Source organism: Pseudophryne corroboree, chromosome 5 (assembly GCF_028390025.1).
Source record: "Pseudophryne corroboree isolate aPseCor3 chromosome 5, aPseCor3.hap2, whole genome shotgun sequence".
Taxonomy (NCBI): domain Eukaryota; kingdom Metazoa; phylum Chordata; class Amphibia; order Anura; family Myobatrachidae; genus Pseudophryne; species Pseudophryne corroboree.
The window spans coordinates 307,215,783-307,236,716 of NC_086448.1; the positions used below are offsets into that span (position 1 = coordinate 307,215,783).

At 45.6% G+C, this 20,934-nt stretch overlaps 1 protein-coding gene across 7 annotated transcripts in view; it reads left to right on the forward strand.

Annotated features, from left to right (window-relative positions):
* LOC134927671 (cytochrome c oxidase assembly factor 1 homolog) overlaps positions 1-20,934 on the forward strand; it is a 386,285-nt gene that overhangs the window by 269,505 nt on the left and 95,846 nt on the right. For 6 of the 7 annotated variants that reach the window (XM_063922458.1, XM_063922457.1, XM_063922464.1 and 3 more), the window contains one exon: positions 15,314-15,361. The exons of the other annotated variant lie outside the window; for it this stretch is intronic. The gene's annotated coding sequence lies outside the window, so the exon portion shown is untranslated. The remainder of the gene's footprint in view (positions 1-15,313; positions 15,362-20,934) is intronic. 7 annotated transcript variants of the gene reach the window in all.

The window sequence follows — 20,934 nt, forward strand, 5'->3', positions numbered from 1 at the left end:
ATATAATTTATTAATTCCCAACATTTTAGCATAACATCTACAGCTATATTTTCATTTATGTTAAGAGATTGTACTTTGCATACAATGGGTTACAGTTTCAGTATTTTGTGTCTTGTAGAAATAATCAGTTAATCTCATCTGGAAGTAAATGGGATAAACTCAAGAAAAGCAGGCTTATGTTTTAATTTTGGTGCTGAAACCTAAAATCTGATTCATGGGCCCCACCTTTTTTGACTCTGCTATCAGTGGGCATTTTGCCGCTTCAAGCTTTGAGCTTGTCTAGACTAGCTTACTGACGTCTTTTAGAAATCTGATTTGCTTCATTAGTACTTAACAGTATAAAATATGTAGTCGATTTTGGGATGGCTCAAGTAAACTATATCTCTTACAAGTATTGAACAAATAGGACAGCGCAGACTGTATTGTACTGTGCGGCCTCTACTATTCACATGAATAACTGATATTCTACTACCTTCTGTAGAGAGATATTCATGGTACTCACTGTATATTTTATATTCGGGCTGGTGCACATTGATGTATGGTGCAGAATGACTGATCAAGCTGACTCGCATATCAGAGTTTAGTTAGCTTTGTTGATGCCCTATAGATAAAGTAATAATTGCCACAGACACATCAAGTCAATAAATCTCTACAGATAGTGGAACCTTTTGTTGTTATTTCTTATTAGACTTCAGTGTAGCTTTTACATTGTGTCCGCAATGGTAGACTGTACCTGCCTGTCATCTCATGGGGCAAATCCTGCTAAATGCAGTGCAGGTGGCAGCCTTAGATCTGATGGGATCCTTCCGCTGGATGCAAGGCAGACCATGCATTTTATATTTGAAGGCTTTTCTCTTTTAGAAACAGTCTGATCCCTATTTGTATTGCTTCCTAACTGGATCATTAAATCAGAGAAACTTGCCGATAGCGCTTGTCATGTAGAAACTCTTCAGTGTTCAGTTAAATATGGTTTTAACATTTTCAGTGAACTTAGAGGTCTATTTACTAAGACTTGGATGGAGATAAAGTACCAGCCAATCAGCTCTTAACTGACATTTTTCAAACCCAGCCTGTGACATGGCAGTTAGGAGCGATTGGCTTGGACTTTATCTCCATCCAAGGCTTAGTAAATAGACCCCATAGGGTTTTGTTCAAATGTAGGTCCGCTAATCTAATGAGACCATTCCTTTTTGGAGCCTGTCATTACCTGAATGTTATTCCACCCAGAAACACGTACTTAACACCAGTCTCCATTGACACACGATACACCACGCATGCACCTACTTGTAACTCAGACACATTATGTGGCAAATGAACATACCACGCTATTCGATTCAGACACGTGTGCAGCTGGCTTGAAACTGGGAGATGTGTCCGTTTTTCACAGCTGCGTCTGACTCAGATTCACCCCCAAAAATATATAGGTCCTAATTTCAAAAGCACGTTTGCCTAAGTTACAGCTTTTGTCAGTTATAGTTATTTCTCTAACGTCCTAAGTGGATGCTGGGGACTCCGTAAGGACCATGGGGAATAGCGGCTCCGCAGGAGACTGGGCACATCTAAAGAAAGCTTTAGGACTATCTGGTGTGCACTGGCTCCTCCCCCTATGACCCTCCTCCAAGCCTCAGTTAGATCTCTGTGCCCGAACGAGAAGGGTGCACACTAGGGGCTCTCCTGAGCTTCTTAGTGAAAGTTTTAGTTTAGGTTTTTTATTTTCAGTGAGACCTGCTGGCAACAGGCTCACTGCATCGAGGGACTAAGGGGAGAAGAAGCGAACTCACCTGCGTGCAGAGTGGATTGGGCTTCTTAGGCTACTGGACATTAGCTCCAGAGGGACGATCACAGGCCCAGCTTGGATGGGTCCCAGAGCCGCGCCGCCGGCCCCCTTATAGAGCCAGAAGGCAGAAGAGGTCCGGAAAATCGGCGGCAGAAGACGTCCTGTCTTCAACAAGGTAGCGCACAGCACTGCAGCTGTGCGCCATTGCTCTCAGCACACTTCACACTTCGGTCACTGAGGGTGCAGGGCGCTGGGGGGGGGCGCCCTGAGACGCAATAAAAACACCTTGGATGGCAAAAAATGCATCACATATAGCTCCTGGGCTATATGGATGCATTTAACCCCTGCCAGAATACATAGAAAAACGGGTGATAAGGCCGCCGATAAGGGGGCGGAGCCTATCTCCTCAGCACACTGGCGCCATTTTCCCTCACAGCTCCGTTGGAGGGAAGCTCCCTGGCTCTCCCCTGCAGTCACTACACTACAGAAAGGGTTAAAAAAAGAGAGGGGGGCACAAATTAGGCGCAGTATTAACTATACAGCAGCTATAAGGGGAAAAACACTTATATAAGGTTATCCCTATATATATATAGCGCTCTGGTGTGTGCTGGCAAACTCTCCCTCTGTCTCCCCAAAGGGCTAGTGGGGTCCTGTCCTCTATCAGAGCATTCCCTGTGTGTGTGCTGTATGTCGGTACTTTTGTGTCGACATGTATGAGGAGAAAAATGATGTGGAGACGGAGCAGATTGCCTGTAATAGTGATGTCACCCCCTAGGGGGTCGACACCTGAGTGGATGAACTGTTGGAAGGAATTACGTGACAGTGTCAGCTCTGTATAAAAGACAGTGGTTGACATGAGACAGCCGGCTACTCAGCTTGTGCCTGTCCAGACGTCTCATAGTCCGTCAGGGGCTCTAAAGCGTCCGTTACCTCAGATGGCAGATATAGACGCCGACACGGATACTGACTCCAGTGTCGACGGTGAAGAGACGAATGTGACTTCCAGTAGGGCCACACGTTACATGATTGAGGCAATGAAAAATGTTTTACACATTTCTGATAATACGAGTACCACCAAAAAAAGGGGTATTATGTTCGGTGAGGAAAAACTACCTGTAGTTTTCCTGAATCTGAGAAATTAAATGAGGTGTGTGATGAGGCGTGGGTTTCCCCCGATAACAAGAAAAATTTTATTGGCATTATATCCTTTCCCGCCAGAGGTTAGGGTGCGTTGGGAAACACCCCCTAGGGTGGATAAAGCGCTCACACGCTTGTAAGGGCTCTATCTTCGCCTGAGATGGCCGCCCTTAAGGATCCTGCTGATAGAAAGCAGGAGGGTATCCTAAAAGGTATTTACACACATACTGGTGTTATACTGCGACCAGCAATCGCCTCAGCCTGGATGTGCAGTGCTTGGTTGGCGTGGTCGGATTCCCTGACTGAAAATATTGATACCCTAGATAGGGACAGTATATTTTTGCCTATAGAGCATTTAAACGATGCATTTCTATATATGCGTGATGCACAGCGGAATATTTGCCGACTGGCATCAAGTCTAAGCGCGTTGTCCATTTCTACCAGTAGAGGGTTATGGACACGTCAGTGGTCAGGTGATGCGTATTCCAAACGGCATTTGGAAGTATTGCTTTATTAAGGGAAGAGTTATTTGGGGTCGGTCTTTCAGACCTGGTGGCCACGGCAACAGCTGGGAATTCCACGTTTGTACCCCAGGTCGCCTCTCAACATGAGAAGACGCCGTATTATCAGGCGCAGTCTTTTCGTGGACAAGCGGGCAAAAGGTTCCTCATTTCCGCCCCGTGACAGAGGGAGAGGAAAAAGGCTGCAGAAATCAGCCAGTTCCCAGGAACAGAAACCCTCTCCCGCCTCTGCCAAGCCCTCAGTATACGCTGGGGCTTTACAAGCAGAATCAGGCACGGTGGGGGGCCCGTCTCAATGAATTTCAGCGCGCAGTGGGCTCACTCGCAAGTAGACCCCTGGATCCTTCAGGTGATATCTCAGGGGTACAAATTAGAATTCGAGACGTCTCCCCCTCTCCGTTTCCTAAAGTCGGCTTTACCGATGTCTCCTTCTGACAGGGAGACAGTTTTGGAAGCCATTCACAAGCTGTATTCCCAGCAGGTGATAATCAAGATACCCCTCCTGCAACAGGGAACGGGGTATTATTCCACACTGTTGTGGTACCGAAGCCGGACGGCTCGGTGAGACCGATTCTAAATCTAAAATCTTTGAACACTTACATACAGAGGTTCAAATTCAAGATTGAGTCACTCAGAGCAGTGATTGCGAACCTGGAAGAAGGGGACTACATGATGTCTCGGGACATCAAGGATGCTTACCTTCATGTCAAAATTTACCCTTCTCACCAAGGGTACCTCAGGTTTATGGTACAGAACTGTCACTATCAGTTCAGACGCTGCCGTATGGATGGTCCACGGCACCCCGGGTCTTTACCAAGGTAATGGCCGAAATGATGATATTCCTTCGAAGGAAGTGAATTTTAGTTATCCCTTACTTGGACAATTACCTGATAAGGGTAAGATCCAGGGAACAGTTGGAGGTCGGTGTAGCACTATCACAGGTAGTGTTGCGGCAGCACGATTGGATTCTCAATATTCCAAAATCGCACCTGGTTCCGACGACGTGTCTTCTGTTCCTAGGGATGATCCTGGACACAGTCCAGAAAAAGGTGTTTCTCCCGGAGGAGAAAGCCAGGGAGTTATCCGAGCTAGTCAGGAACCTCCTAAAACCGAGCCAAGTCTCAGTGCATCAATGCACAAGGGTTCTGGGTAAAATGGTGGCTTCCTACGAAGCAATCCCATTCGACAGATTCCACGCAAGAACTTTCCAGTGGGACCTGCTGGACAAATGGTCCGGGTCGCATCTTCAGATGCATCAGTGGATAACCCTGTCACCAAGGACAAGGGTGTCCCTCCTGTGGTGGTTGCAGAGTGCTCATCTTCTAGGTGGCCGCAGATTAGGCATTCAGGACTGGGTCCTGGTGACCACGGATGCCAGCCTGCGAGGCTGGGGAGCAGTCACACAGGGAAGGAATATCCAGGGCTTAGGGTCAAGCCTGGAGACATCACTTCACATAAATATCCTGAAGCTATGGGACATTTACAATGCTCTAAGCTTAGCAAGACCTCTGCTTCAAGGTCAGCCGGTGTTGATCCAGTTGGACAACATCATGGCAGTCACCCACGTAAACAGACAGGGTGGCACAAGAAGCAGGAGGGCAATGGCAGAAGCTGCAAGGATTCTTCGCTGGGCGGAAAATCATGTGATGGCACTGTCAGCAGTATTCATTCCGGGAGTGGACAACTGGGAAGCAGACTTCCTCAGCACGACCTCCACCCGGGAGAGTGGGGACTTAACCCAGAAGTCTTCCACGTGATTAAAAACTCGACAGGTATTGCGCCAGGTCCAGGGACCCTCAGGCAATAAGCTGTAGACGCTCTGGTAACACCGTGGGTGTACCAGTCAGGGTATGTGTTCCCTCCTCTGCCTCTCATACCCAAGGTACTGAGATTGATAAGATGGAGAGGAGTAAGCTCTATATTCGTGGTTCCGGATTGGCCAAGAAGGACTTGGTAACCGGAACTTCAAGAGATGCTCACGGAGGATCCGTGACCTCTACCTCTAAGAAGGGACCTGCTCCAGCAAGGACCCTGTCTGTTCCAAGACTTACCGCGGCTGCGTTTGACGGCATGGCGGTTGAACGCCGGATCCTGAAGAAAAAAAGGCATTCCGGATGAAGTCATCCCTATCCTGATCAAAGCCAGGAAGGATGTAACCGCAAAAACATTATCACCGCAATTGGCGAAAATATGTTGCGTGGTGCGAGGCCAGTAAGGCCCGACGGAGGAAATTCAACTGGGTCGATTCCTACATTTCCTGCAAACAGGAGTGTCTATGGGCCTGAAATTGGTGTCCATTAAGGTTCAAATTTCGGCCCTGTCAATTTTCTTCCAAAAAGAACTAGCTTCAGTCCCTGAAGTTCAGACGTTTGTAAAAGGGGTACTGCATATACAGCCTCCTTTTGTGCCTCCAGTGGCACTGTGGGATCTCAATGTAGTTTTGGGTTCCAAAAGTCACATTGGTTTGAACCACTTAAATCTGTGGAGTTAAAATATCTCACATGAAAAGTGGTCATGCTGTTGGCCCTGGCCTGGGCCAGGCGCGTGTCAGAATTGGCGGCTTTATCCTGAAAAAGCCCTTATCTGATTTTCCATTCGGACAGGGCGGAATTGAGGACTCGTCCTCAGTTTCTCCCCAAGGTGGTTTCAGCGTTTCACCTGAACCAACCTATTGGTGGTGCCTGCGGCTACTAGGGACTTGGAGGCCTCCAAGTTGCTAGACGTTGTCAGTGCCCTGAAAATATATGTTTCCAGGACGGCTGGAGTCAGGAAATCTGACTCGCTGTTTATCCTGTATGCACCCAACAAGCTGGGTGCTCCTGCTTCTAAGCAGACTATTGCTCGTTGGATTTGTAGTACAATTCAGCTTGCACATTCTGTGGCAGGCCTGCCACAGCCAAAAATCTGTAAATGCCCACTCCACAAGGAAGGTGGGCTCATCTTGGGCGGCTGCCCGAGGGGTCTCGGCTTTACAACTTTGCCGAGCAGCTACTTGGTCAGGAGCAAATACGTTTGTAAAATTCTACAAAATTGATATCCTGGCTGAGGAGGACCTGGAGTTCTCTCATTTGGTGCTGCAGAGTCATCCGCACTCTCCCGCCCGTTTGGGAGCTTTGGTATAATCCCCATGGTCCTTACGGAGTCCCCAGCATCCACTTAGGACGTTAGAGAAAATAAGAATTTACTTACCGATAATTCTATTTCTCATAGTCCATAGTGGATGCTGGGCGCCCATCCCAAGTGCGGATTGTCTGCAATACTTGTACATAGTTATTGTTACAAAAATCGGGTTATTATTGTTGTGAGCCATCTTTCAGAGGCTCCTCTGTTATCATGCTGTTAACTGGGTTCAGATCACAGGTTATACGGTGTGATTGGTGTGGCTGGTATGAGTCTTACCCGGGATTCAAAATCCTTCCTTATTGTGTACGCTCGTCCGGGCACAGTATCCTAACTGAGGCTTGGAGGAGGGTCATAGGGGGAGGAGCCAGTGCACACCAGATAGTCCTAAAGCTTTCTTTAGATGTGCCCAGTCTCCTGCGGAGCCGCTATTCCCCATGGTCCTTACGGAGTCCCCAGCATCCACTACGGACTATGAGAAATAGAATTATCGGTAAGTAAATTCTTATTTTTTTTCATCTTTTTATGATGATTTTGTCTTGGGCATGACTGTGGGAGTGATGGTGTATAAATATATGTTTCACATCTGCTTTCTCTCTGCTCCTAATTTTAATTCTCTTCTGCTTACTAGTTGAGTTCTCGTGTGTACCCTTGAAGGGGGTCTTAGGGGCATATTCAATTGCCCTTGTCATTTTTACTGTAAAAAATATGCGGGCATCGCAACCATTTTTCTATGCAGCGGCTATGAACACTCCCAGTATTCAATTTTAAAAATATGGTCTCAAACTTTTTGGGGGTATGGGGGCCTGGTGCAGGGATCAGAGGGGTGTGAGGGCTTTAGTGGGGTGCAAGTGCCTGGTGCAGGGTGTGGGGGACAGGTAAAAGGATGGGAGGGGGTGCAGGGATCAGATACAGTACCTGTCAGTGCAGCTCCCCAGCCTAATAGAGTGGATTCTGAAAGACAAGAGGAAGGATCTTTCAGCATGTAGGCGCGGCGGAGGAAGAAGACAGCTTTGCAGAAGGTAAGTAATTATAGACTAAACTAAATGGAGACTTCCAATTGCTCAATTAGTCATTGTGGGAAGGTGTCTTAGGGGCTCAAAAGCAGGTCCAAACAATTTTTCCTAAAAAGGTTGATTTTAGGAAAAATTGGACTTGCTCTAAAAAAAAATAAACCAAAAAAACGAGCAGGAAAGCTCAGCAATGCAAGATTTTAGGAAAATGAGCAACCAATAGACTATGCCCCTTAGAGTGAGTACAATGTATTTGGCTTTATGAAATATTGAATCACTCAGACCACTCAATCTAGCAGGTTGCTCATTTCACCCGCTGAGCACACATCTCTCCCCAAATCGGGCCGTGAATACGGTCCTTAACTCATCACATCAAGCAAGCAATAATTAAAACTGGCAGCACACTGCAGAAATCCAAGTTGTAATGGCCAATCATTTGCTTATTGCTCAATCTGAACCCCCATGGGGTTACTTTTCTCTGTGGTATTTGCTCTCCCACAGTTATATGCATTATACTTAAATGTATGGCATCTACTTCTGAAAGATACATATAGATAAAGAGGCTTCTGGTGCTTAGTAACAAATGTGAAAATGTGATCCATTGAATAGTAATATATATCCAAGGAATATTAATTATATATGGATGGAAGACCTCTTGTGAGATGTTGACCCTTACCATCTGGATAGCTTCCCAAAGTGGCTCCACACTGCAAGGAAATCCTTTGGATCTGTTTTTGAAAAACTGTTGACACAGTGCTGGTACTTTCAGCTTCCTAGTACTGACATCTGGCAGATTAATTTCAGCTGCAAGCAAACCCTATTCTGCCATCAAGGCTCATTGTTCACATTCACTTTTGGAGGTACTGGTATACCAACTCATAATCGCATGCACGGCTCGGACCCATACATGAAGAGCACATAATGAGAAAATCTGTAGTGCTGACAGTTGCACGACCATTCACAAGCGAGCATGCAGTCATGAGGCACACCAGTTTAGGCACTTTTATCTTTGTTCATCCAAAACATTACATACACCTGCCTTATATTGTGTAGGCCCCCCTTGTGCACATATCTAACCCCTTGAGGCATGGACTCTACAGGACCTCTGAATGTGTCCTGTGGCACCTAGACATTGGCAGCAGATCCTTTATATCTTGTAAGTTGCAAGGTGGGGCCCCATGGCTTTGACTTGTTTTCTCTAACGTCCTAGTGGATGCTGGGGACTCCGTAAGGACCATGGGGAATAGACGGGCTCCGCGGGAGACAGGGCACTTTAAGAAAGAATTTGGATACTGGTGTGCTCTGGCTCCTCCCTCTATGTCCCTCCTCCGGACCTCAGTTTGAATCTGTGCCCGGACGAGCTGGGTGCAACTTAGTGAGCTCTCCTGAGCTTGCTAAAAAGAAAGTATTTTGTTAGGTTTTTTTATTTTCAGAGAGATCTGCTGGCAACAGACTCTCTGCAGCGTGGGACTGAGGTGAGAGAAGCAGCCCTACTCACTGAAGATAGGTCCTGCTTCTTAGGCTACTGGACACCATTAGCTCCAGAGGGATCGTACACAGGATCGCACCCTTTGTCGTCCGATCCCGGAGCCGCGCCGCCGCCCCCCTCGCAGAGCCGGAAGACAGAAGCCGGTGACAGAAGCAAGAAGACTTCGAAATCGGCGGCAGAAGACTCCAGTCTTCATATGAGGTAGCGCACAGCACTGCAGCTGTGCGCCATTGCTCCCACACAAAACCCACATACTCCGGTCACTGTAGGGTGCAGGGCGCAGGGGGGGAAGCCCTGGGCAGCAATTAGAGACCTCTTGGCAAAAGTGGGCATATATACAGTTGGGCACTGTATATATGCATGGGCCCCCGCCATATTCTTACACAGAAACGCGGGACAGAAGCCCGCCGCTTCTTCCTCAGCACTCACCAGCGCCATTTTTTCTCCACAGCTCCGCTGAGAGGCAGCTCCCCAGGCTCTCCCCTGCAGAATCACGGTAAAAGAGGGTAAAAAGAGAGGGGGGGCACATAATTTTGGCGCAAAAACAGTATATACAGCAGCTACTAGGTTAACACTTTACTGTGTGGTTCCTGGGACATATAGCGCTGGGGTGTGTGCTGGCATACTCTCTCTCTGTCTCTCCAAAAGGCCTTGTGGGGGAACTGTCTTCAAAAAGAGCATCCCCTGTGTGTGTGGTGTGTCGGTACGCTTGTGTCGGCATGTTTGACGAGGAAGGCTATGTGAAAGCAGAGCGGGAACAAATGAATGTGGGGTCGGCGCCGACGGCGCCGACACCCGATTGGATGGATATGTGGAAGGTTTTAAATGATAATGTTACTTCCTTGCATAAAAGGTTGGATAAAGCTGAAGCCTTAGGACAGCCGGGGTCTCAGCCCATGCCTGATCCTATGTCGCAGAGTCCGTCAGGGTCCCAAATTGTTGACACAGATATCGACACGGATTCTGACTCCAGTGTCGATGGCGATGATGCAAAGTTACAGCCTAAAATGGCTAAAGCCATCCGTTACATGATTATAGCAATGAAGGATGTGTTGCACATCACAGAGGAAACCCCAGTCCCTGACAAGAGGGTTTATATGTATGGGGAAAAAAGGCAAGAGGTGACCTTTCCCCCTTCACATGAGTTAAATGAGTTATGTGAAAAGGCTTGGGAATCTCCAGATAGAAAACTGCAGATTTCCAAACGGATGCTTATGGCGTATACTTTCCCGCCAACAGACAGGTTACGCTGGGAATCCTCCCCTAGGGTAGACAAAGCTTTAACATGCTTATCCAAGAGGGTAGCCCTGCCGTCACAGGATACGGCCACCCTAAAAGATGCTGCGGATAGAAAGCAGGAGGGTACCCTAAAGTCCATTTATACACATTCAGGTACCTTACTAAGGCCGGCGATTGTGTCGGCCTAGATGTGTAGTGCTGTAGCAGCATGGATGGATACCTTATCTGAGGAATTTGATACCTTGGACAAGGATACTATATTACTGACCCTGGGGCATATAAAAGACACTGTCCTATATATGAAAGATGCTCAAAGAGACATTTAGCCTACTGGGCTCTAGAATAAATGCACTGTCGATTTCTACCAGAAGGGTCCTGTGGACTCGGCAATGGACAGGAGATGCCGACTCAAAAAGGCACATGGAGGTTTTACCTTACAAGGGTGAGGACTTGTTTGGGGAGGGTCTCTCGGACCTGGTCTCCACAGCTACGGCTGGAAAGTAAAATTTTTTGCCATATGTTCCCTCACAACCTAAGAAAGCACCGTATTACCAAATGCAGTCCTTTCGATCACAAAGAGGCAAGAAAGTCCGAGGTGCGTCCTTTCTTGCCAGAGGCAGGGGTAGAGGAAAGAAGCTGCACAATACAGCTAGTTTCCAGGAACAGAAATCCTCCCCGGCTTCCACTAAATCCACCGCATGACGCTGGGGCTCCACAGGCGGAGCTAGGCCCGGTGGGGGCGCGTCTCCGAAATTTTAGCCACGAGTGGGTTCACTCCCAGGTGGATCCCTGGGCTATAGAGATTGTGTCTCAGGGATACAAGCTGGAATTCGAAGAGATGCCCCCCCCCCACCGTTACCTCAAATCGGCCCTGCCAGCTTCCCCCTTAGAGAGGGAAATAGTGTTAGCTGCAATTCACAAATTGTATCTTCAGCAGGTGGTGGTCAAGGTTCCCCTCCTTCAACAAGGAAAGGGTTACTATTCGACCATGTTTGTGGTACCGAAACAGGACGGTTCGGTCAAACCCATATTGAATTTAAAATCCCTGAACATATACCTGAAAAGGTTCAAGTTCAAGATGGAATCGCTCAGAGCGGTCATCGCAAGCCTGGAAGGGGGGGATTTTATGGTGTCTCTGGACATAAAGGTTGCTTACCTTCATGTCCCCATTTATCCACCTCATCAGGAGTACCTCAGATTTGTGGTACAGGATTGTCATTACCAATTCCAGACGTTGCCGTTTGGTCTCTCTACGGCACCGAGAATATTTACCAAGGTAATGGCGGAAATGATGGTGCTCCTGCGACGGCAAGGAGTCACAATTATCCCATACTTGGATGATCTCCTCATAAAGGTGAGGTCCAGAGAGCAGTTGCTGATCAGCGTAGCACGCTCTCGGGAAGTGTTACAACAGCACGGTTGGATTCTAAATATTCCAAAGTCGCAGTTGGTTCCTACGACTCGTCTGCCCTTCCTGGGCATGATTCTGGACACAGGCCAGAAGAGGGTTTATCTCCCGATGGAGAAGGCTCAGGAGCTCATGACACTGGTCAGAGACCTATTAAAACCGAAACAGGTGTCGGTGCATCATTGCACGCGAGTCCTGGGAAAGAAGGTGGCATCATACGAGGCCATTCCTTTCGGCAGGTTCCATGCGAGGACCTTTCAATGGGATCTGTTGGACAAGTGGTCCGGATCACATCTAAAAATGCATCGGCTAATCACCCTATCCCCCAGAGCCAGGGTGTCTCTCCTGTGGTGGCTGCAGGGTGCTCACCTTCTCGAGGGCCGCAGATTCGGCATTAAGGACTGGGTCCTGGTGACCACGGACGCCAGCCTCCGAGGGTGGGGAGCAGTCACACAGGGAAGAAATTTCCAAGGGCTGTGGTCAAGTCAGGACACTTACCTTCACATCAGTATCCTGGTACTAAGGGCCATATACAACGCCCTACGTCAAGCGGAGACCCTGCGACCAATCGGTGCTGATTCAGTCAGACAACATCACCGCAGTGGCTCATGTAAACCGCTAAGGCGGCACAAGGAGCAGGGTGGCGATGGCGGAAGCCACCAGAATTCTTCGCTGGGCGGAGAATCACTTAGAGCACTGTCAGCAGTTTTCATTCCAGGAGTGGACAACTGGGAAGCAGACTTCCTCAGCAGGCACGACCTCGACCCGGGAGAGTGGGGACTTCATCAAGAAGTCTTCGCGCAGATTGCAGGTCGGTGGGAACTGCCACAAGTAGACATGATGGCATCCCGCCTCAACAAAAAGCTACAGAGGTATTGCGCCAGGTCAAGAGACCCTCAGGCGATAGCTGTAGACGCACTAGTGACACTGTGGGTGTTCCAGTCGGTCTATGTATTTCCTCCTCTTCCTCTCATACCCAAGGTGCTGAGAATCATAAGAAGAAGAGGAGTGAGAACAATACTCATTGTTCCGGATTGGCCAAGAAGGACTTGGTATCCAGAGCTGCAAGAAATGCTCACAGAGGACCCTTGGCCTCTGCCTCTAAGACAGGACTTGCTGCAACAGGGGCCCTGTCTGTTCCAAGACTTACCGCGGCTGCGTTTGACGGCATGGCGGTTGAACGCCGGATCCTAGCAGAAAAAGGCATTCCGCATGAGGTTATTCCTACGCTGATAAAGGCTAGGAAGGACGTGACGGCTAAACATTATCACCGTATATGGCGAAAATATGTTGCTTGGTGTGAGGCCAGGAATGCCCCTACGAAGGAATTCCAGCTGGGCCGTTTCCTTCACTTCCTACAGTCGGGAGTGTCTTTGGGCCTAAAATTGGGTTCCATTAAGGTCCAGATTTCGGTCCTATCCATTTTCTTTCAAAAAGAACTGGCTTCTCTACCTGAAGTTCAGACGTTTGTAAAGGAAGTGCTGCATATTCAGCCCCCTTTTGTGCCTCCAGTGGCACCTTGGGATCTTAACGTGGTGTTGAGTTTCCTGAAGTCACACTGGTTTGAGCCACTTAAGACCGTGGAGTTAAAATTTCTCACGTGGAAGGTGGTCATGCTATTAGCCTTGGCTTCAGCTAGGCGTGTGTCAGAATTAGCGGCTTTGTCACATAAAAGTACCTATCTGGTTTTCCATATGGACAGGGCAGAATTGCGGACCCGTCCGCAATTTCTGCCAAAGGTGGTGTCATCTTTTCATATGAACCAACCTATTGTGGTGCCTGTGGCTACTCGTGACTTGGAGGATTCTGAGTTACTTGATGTGGTCAGGGCTTTGAAAGTTTATGTAGCCAGAACGGCTAGGGTCAGGAAAACAGAGTCTTTGTTTATCCTGTATGCTTCCAACAAGCTGGGTGCTCCTGCTTCAAAGCAAACTATTGCTCGCTGGATCTGTAACACGATTCAGCAGGCTCATTCTGCGGCTGGATTGCCGCTGCCAAAATCAGTTAAGGCCCATTCCACTAGGAAGGTGGGCTCTTCTTGGGCGGCTGCCCGAGGGGTCTCGGCATTACAGCTTTGCCGAGCGGCTACTTGGTCAGGTTCAAACACTTTTGCAAAGTTCTACAAGTTTGATACCCTGGCTGAGGAGGACCTTGTGTTTGCTCATTCGGTGCTGCAGAGTCCTCCGCACTCTCCCACACGTTTGGGAGCTTTGGTATAATCCCCATGGTCCTTACGGAGTCCCCAGCATCCACTAGGACGTTAGAGAAAATAAGATTTTACTTACCGGTAAATCTATTTCTCGTAGTCCGTAGTGGATGCTGGGCGCCCGTCCCAAGTGCGGACTTCTTCTGCAATACTTGTATATAGTTATTGCTTAAATAAGGGTTATGTTATAGTTGCATCAGGGTTGATCTGATGCTCCGTTGTTCATACTGTTAACTGGGTAAGTTTATCACAAGTTATACGGTGTGATTGGTGTGACTGGTATGAGTCTTGCCCTGGATTCCAAAATCCTTTCCTTGTACTGTCAGCTCTTCCGGGCACAGTTTCTCTAACTGAGGTCTGGAGGAGGGACATAGAGGGAGGAGCCAGAGCACACCAGTATCCAAATTCTTTCTTAAAGTGCCATGTCTCCTGCGGAGCCCGTCTATTCCCCATGGTCCTTACGGACTCCCCAGCATTCAAAAGAAACAAGGAAATCCCGCACCAGATTGATTTTAATTAGATAGATAATGGTCACAGGAATATAGTCTCTCAGTAACTATAAATATTACAGATACATGCTTGCAGACTGGTGCTACCCACTAATCCTAAAGTACATACAAACAAGGTAAGAAAAAGGGGATCAGTTTCTCTGGGTGCACTCTTATTTCCCAAGACCAATAAAGATTTTTGATATCAAATCTGTGTCTTTATACTTTTATTATATATATATGTATATATTCACACTTGATTTGTAGTACCTACCAATACCCATATGGAATAACTCAACTTTATTAATGTCCCATATGAAGTATTATGACCCTATATTGGGCCGTAAAAGTGAAATATAAAAACAATAAAGAATAATAGACGTGAATCAGAAAAATGGACAAATAAAGAAAAAGAAAGAATTTATTTGTCCTGGTGTCAAATAATAAAGAAGATTAAAATCAAAGCCGTGTGCTGCCTGTCATTAATTAATATTCTACATAGTATTCCAATGTTGTGTTCCTAAGAAGAAAAAGTTAGGATATAATTATATATCTCTATACATGTATTTTTTATTTTTGTTATATACTCCCTTATTGGTAATATGATTCTTCCTATATCTATATCCACCTTATCGTGTTGTTGTGAACAATAATTGCCCTTGATTATCTATGAGCCTTTTATTGTTAAATAGGGACAATCTTTCCCAGCATGGATATTAATTCTGTGCTTTCATCCTGCTAGACATCATGGTTACATTTAAATGTTACACCTGGTGCCCACAAGTTATCTTGATACAAATGTTGCTAAATCTAAGCAAGGTCTCTTGCTATATTGTAACCATACTATGTTATCAATAGAGACCTGCAGTGTCTCTTTTCAAATGGAGTATAATTACAAATGACTTCTTATTGTAGGCAGGAGTCCCCAGCATCCACTACGGACTACGAGAAATAGATTTACCGGTAAGTAAAATCTTATTTTCTAGCACATCCAAGAGATGCTTGATTGGTTTAAGATCTGGGGAATTTGAAGGCCAAGTCAACACCTTGAATTTTTTGTCATATTCCATTCCCGAACATTGTTTGTAGTTTGTCTGGGCACGTTAGCTTGCTGAAAGATGCCACTGCCATCAGGTAATACCATTGCCTGCAGCATTGCTTAGGAAAGTAGTATGGGTCAAAGTAATACCACATGAATGCCAGGACCAAGCTTTCCCAGCAGAACATTGCTGGCTTGCATTATTCCCACAGTGCATCCTGGTGCCATCTCTTCCCCAGGCAAACATTGCATACATACCCAGCTATCCACATGATGTAAAAGGAAATGTTATTCATCAGACCATGGGCCAAATGTAATAGAGTGAGAGTTTCAGAAAGTGAGAGATTTGGTAAGGTTTTGCAGGGTTTTTTTTTAAGTGGCAATCATTTACACAGCAAGATCAACCTGGATTTGCTGTGTAAATGATTGCCACTTTTAAAAAAAACTGAAAAACCTTACCAAATCTCTAACTTTCTGAAACTCCCACTCTATTACATTTGGCCCAAGGACACCATCTTCCATTGTTCAATTGTCCAGTTCTGACGCTCATGTGCCCATTGCAGGCACCTTCAATGGCTGGACAAGGGTCAACATAGGACCCTTGACCGGTCTGCAGCTGTGTAGCTCCATGAGCGGTTAACAGAATTCTCTTATTTAATAGGAATGTAGTTATGTAGAAGATACAGAATAAAAACAATTTTCAATATACTGTAGCCAGTGACCCTGTGTTTGTAGGATTATTAGATGAATGATTGGTTCTGAAATTTTTTATTATTCATGGCCATGATAGAAAGTAAAGTTTTCTTAACAAACAGTGGAACCACTGATGAGCAATTTCTAGTCAGGAAGCCAAAATATCCTAAGAGGCATTATTTCCTGGAAGGGTAATTCATTTATGAGGTAGCTATATAATCTGAGGCAGCTATGCAAGCTAATAGAATAGATGTTGGTTAAAGCAAACAACTGTTAGCATAAATTCAAGACGGAGTGACATTGCTTTGAAAAACATGTATAGGGCTTCAGTTAACTACATATGCAGCTAATTAAAAAACATGTTTAACATTAACTCCACCTCTTCTCTAGCGGAATGTAATAAAGGTTCATAATTGTAATTGCTAAAGATGGTACTTCTTGCGTGGCCCTTACTGATTGGCATTTAAATGCTGTGCCTGATTTGCTTTTTGAACTCAAGTACGAAGCAAGCAATCACATGTAGAAATAAATCCAATCTGTTCTTTGTGTCCATACCTTGGACGCAAACAACAGATTGTGATTAATAGTGGTGTAGCAGTATATGGTTCCTGTTTTGTTTGTTTTTTTGTTTAATGCTGTTTATTCCATTTCATTATGTTTAACGCATTTCACCACACTTGAGTATTTTCATTACCGTAATCTCATTGGGAGCCCACTAGGGGTTAGCCAGAGCAGTTACATCAGAATTGTGCTATATTTGTACACTTTATTCCAATAGACCATTTCTTTTATTTGGTTTGTGGTACTGAAGTAAATTAAATTTGAAAATAATAGGCCATTTACGAGAATGAAGCAACCCGCCATTCTTAACTTTTTCACCAACATCCATAGATATTTAGTCTCTATTGTTAGAATTAAAGCATGAAGACTAGGGTGTCAATTCACCTAGTGGACTAATATATTGCAGAACATTCAGCCCGTAGAAGTCTCCATTCACTGCCAGGCAATGACATCATAGCTAGCACAGGTCAGCCCTGATTGACTGAGGGTCTGGGTTGCTCTCAGCCAGTTTAGTTCAGTCAGTCTGTGCAAGGCTCCTATCAGTGCCGTTTGCTTTGTTTACTGTGGTAGTAGGGAGGGAAGGGGGTCCTTTAGATTATAAGGCAATTTTCCAATGAATTACAGTAGGGCCGGTATTCAGTTAGCCTTAGCTAATTATCGTGCACAGAGCTATCATATAAGTCCCTGGCATTGGCACTTATCGGGGGTTTGGTTCGCCTACCTCATGCAGGCAAGAACAAATCCCGATATACAGTAACTCTTCTCAGAAGCCGCAATGACTGCCGCTGAAACACATAGGTCCGCGGCTATTCACGGAACCTATGTGTTTCTGCGCTATACAGAGTAATTTACTGCATGGTAAAAAAATTAGCTATAATTGGATCATTTCACGTTTTTACAGTGTGGTAAATTACCGCTGGCAATAGGATAACCCCCTAATAATTAAATTGCATTTCAAATTATATAACTCATTATTTGAAAATTGGGAAGAATTTTCACGACACACAAGAAGAAAACCCCAATATATTACAAATCAAGAACATTTGTCTTTGGATTCAAGAATTTTGACAATATTTTTATTGGATTGCAGGATGATATTCTTATTATAATCCTATTATAAATTGCTGATGTGGGTTTTGGGAGTTTTTATTCCAATAAATGTTAATTTAACATTCTACTTACTATTTTTAGTATAAGGAAACAATAAATCACAGCCCAGAGGGGCATGGCTGTAATCTCTGTGAGGGAAGGGCCTGTCTGTTTTTTTGCACCCCCATCCAGAGAACCTCCTGTTGATTTCCACTGACTTTCCACTGGATGACACCAAGCTCTGGTTTCTATTGTAGCAGGTGGATCCCACTCTCATTATTCCTCTATTTTAATGGGAACCAACCCTGATTTAACACTAGCTCAACATCAGTAGGTAAAGGCTCTTAAAATGAACACACTGTCAAAATTGTACATAAATTATACTTAATATTACACTGGAAATGAGAGGTTATTATTTCTGGTCACATGCTTCTTGCTTTAAACATGTGTTTGTTTTACGGCCATACTATTTTCGCTCTCTTCTAATCCTGAAAGCAAAAACAATTAAGCAAATTGTTATTAGGAAGGTGTCAACAGATGTTGCAATTTATGCAGGATAAGTAAACATCCTTTGTACTCGAGTCTTAATAGCCTTACCTGATCCTCTGGCTTCAGCAATACACCACCTCTGCCCAGTGTTTTCCGACAGTGTTATGTCTGAGGTGTGGTTAATTCATAATCCTCTGCTTAAATACCGTGCTTTTCTCCCACTCCGTCACTTGCCATGCTTGTTGATGTCTCCCTTATGCTCTTTACGTAACAGAGTCTGCACCTGTCTTTTGTCATCACAAAATAGCATAACAAGCACTAAATTAAAATGCCCTTCACAACATCATTTATGTAACATGAAAATGACTGTCCATGTACAAATTAGTATTGTTTTATACAAAAAAAAAAGTTTATCAAGTAAAGCTTAAAACCAATTGTCTCTTGTGTATTGCCAAGCGCAAAAAAAGCATCTTTTTATTGGTGCAATTCTATATCTAACAATCATTTTAAGACGTAAACAGGGATACTGTAGGTATCATATAAACAAATGTAAGATAGCTGTACAAATATCCCATACAGTACAAACATTGTGAGTACAAAATCCCAGCAGATGCCTATAGACAGAATTTTGCCGACTCCCGGTAAGAATTTTCATTTTAACGTTACCCAACTTCCTCTTTAAGCTGGCATGCTGAGCATTGACACTAGTAGACTTTAGCGCTGTTCTAGAGTCTAATGAGTATCCGCATGTCTCTGGGAAAATGGCACGGTGGCTATTCACACCTTGAATGCATTATAGATATGCCATTGCCCATACCCCATCCCGAACCCTAAGCCCCCATACCCCATACCTAACATGGGCTATAGGACATCTTGGAAAGCCAAGAGGTACTCAGTCTCTTGCTGGATGGTGATCATAATTAGATTTTATATTGTATTTTACAAGGTATAACATGCATTCAGTACAAACCTCACCTACTTTGAAGTGCGTCATGATACAGATGTGTCCTAATACATCTTTGTTGCAGTCATGCTAAATAGCTGCTCATGGCAGATCTTATCCTGTGAAACACTGCTAGTGTTGGGTAACTTTTTTACATTTTTTTTGTAAAAAAAAATGCATCTAAGTTGCAACGAAATGCCACTAGGGTACACCAGGAGACTCTGCTGATTAATTTGATATGTGACTCTTGTCACATATTGAAGTGTGCAACTGGGTCTCTGAATCTGCATATGAAGTGCTACGATGCAGTGACTGTTGTGCTTTTATATATAGACTCAGTCACACACAGATATACAAGTGTTGCATATCAAATTAATCAGCACAGTCTCCCGGTGCTCCTAGTTACATTGCGTTGCAACTAAGACACATGGGGCCTAATTATGACCTGATCGCTAGGGTGCGTTTTTTGCATCCCTGCGATCAGGTGGTCGCCGCATACAGAGGGAGGGGGAATTCACTGTGCAGGTGTACGATCACATGTGCAGAGAGCTGCACAAACAAAAGTTTGTGCAGTCTCTGCACAGTCCAGGACTTACTCAGCCACTGCGAAGATCGAGCTGACGTCAGAAACCCTCCTTCCAAATGCCTGGATCCTCCTGCGTTTTTCTGGACACTCCCATAAAACGGTCAGTTGCCACCCACAAATGGCCTCATCCTGTCAGTCACCTTGCAATCGCTCATGCGATTGCTTTGTTCGCACCATCCCAGTGCTGCGCACTGACGCGCCTGCTCATTGCGGTGCATACGCATGCACAGTTCAGACCCGATCGCCTGCTGTGCACAGCAGCGATCAGCTCTGAATCAGGCTCATAGACACTTGACCTGTCAGCTCACTCATGCCAGGCATCTCCCACTACATGGAGTATTGAGGCTAGAAGTATGAGGACACATATGTAAAGTATATAACAGTGGGTGTGGGTAAACATATCTTGAGATAAAGATCACCTCATACTATATCTTAATTATATTATTTCTCTAGCATCCATAAGGGATATTGGGGACACATTAGTACGATGGGTATAGACGGGGTCCAAAGGAGCCAGTGCACTTTAAATTTCTTTAACTGGGTGTGATGGCTCCTCCCCTCTATGCCCCCTCCCACATGCAGTTTAGAGAAAAGTGCCCTCAGGATAGGATGCACACTCTTTTTCTTCATTTTATTTTAAACTTTTGTTTATTTCGGTATACTGTTTGGAGAACAGCATACCTGCGCCGTGGGAGCTAGGGGTGGGGGGGGAGTGGTTACTGGCCTTGCAAGGTGCAGAGTTGCTTCCCTGCTGCAGGACACCATCCTGAGGGGTTGTTAGTTCAGTGGGGCACTGCGCCTTGGCAGTCGCAACCGCAGCCTGCCGCACACCCCTAATAGATGCCTGAAGGTGAACGTCGGTGGTGAGCACAAACCGGGGGCTATGGTAGTCCCCCGGTTCATGGTACGGCTGTCACATGGGTGAGGCATACGGGTCCCTCCTGGGGGGGACCCACTATAGCCCCTGTGTAAATCTGGCTAGCGGTGGGCTGAACTAAGCATTCATGTGAGGTTACATGTTTTGGAGACATGGACAATATAAATATATTCAGTAGCTCTGGCGCCATTACGGGGGCGGAGCTACATCTGTACAGGCTCAGCTGCATTTTGGCACCTTCCTCTGCATAAGCAGCAGC